Here is a 1,161-nt window from a genome sequence, read left to right on the forward strand (position 1 = left end):
ATTTACTTTTCTATATTAATAAGTGAAGATGTTCATAATTTTATATGATTTTTGTGGACTTACCAATTACTTTCTGAGTTTCCTATTGATGTTCTTTACTCATTTTCAAACTGTTCATATTCTCTCCTTGAGGATTAACTTCAAGGATATTTGCATTATTAGCAATTCTTGTGAGTAATGGTCCATTTTTCATTCTTTGATTACAGAGTGGATATTAAAGGGAAAAATCCATTTGTTCCACACATTATGAAGATAGCTTATTCATCCATATTTAGCATTCAAAATCATTTAACAGATAGACTTTGTGAATTGATTAACAATAAACATAATATACTAAAAATTACCATTGTCAAAAAGAGCAGCTAAAACTTAAACAACTTTGCTTAGTTTATGTATTTGTTTTATTTTGTTTACTTTTTCATTTTTTAAACCAAAGCCACTGAAACAGAAAAAGCCCTCAGGTGATGCATGGATAACTATCATTTGTAGATTTTGCCTTGTTAACTCATTGTGATTAATAATTTGAAATAAAGAAAGGGAATTATTCATTTTTGGAACCATTTATTAAGCACTCCATATGTCAGACATTATGGTGAGTTCTGGGAAAGTCAGCAACAAATAATATAGTCTCTCAAGTCATTCAGTTTAGAGTGAAAAACAAAATATAAATTATAATTGAGTCATCACAAATTTTCAACTGAGAAATATGTGCATGATGCCATTATTTTAAATTGGAGATGCTTGACTGGGGAATAAAAAACGTGATTTTAGAATTGTTTTAAAGAATAAGAATCAGGCCAGGCATGGTGGCTCACGCCTGTAATTCCAGCACTTTGGGAGGCCAAGACGGGCAGATCACCTGAGGTCAGGAGTTCGTGACCAGCCTGGCCAACAAGGTGAAACCCCCTCTCTATTAAAAAAAAAAAAAAATTAGCCAGGTGTGGTGGCATGTACCTGTAATCCCAGCTACCTGGGAGGCTGAGGCATGGGAATCGCCTAAACTCGGGAGGTGGAGGTTGCAGTGAGCCAAGATTATGCCACTGCACTCCAGCCTGGGCAACAGAGTGAGACTCTGTTTCAAAGGAAGAAGAAGAAGAAGAATCAGAAATAACTTAAAGAGATTGAAGGCAATTCCAGACAGAGGCATCAGCAGGAGAAAAA

This window comes from Macaca nemestrina, chromosome 14, assembly GCF_043159975.1.
Source record: "Macaca nemestrina isolate mMacNem1 chromosome 14, mMacNem.hap1, whole genome shotgun sequence".
NCBI classification, from domain to species: Eukaryota; Metazoa; Chordata; class Mammalia; order Primates; family Cercopithecidae; genus Macaca; species Macaca nemestrina.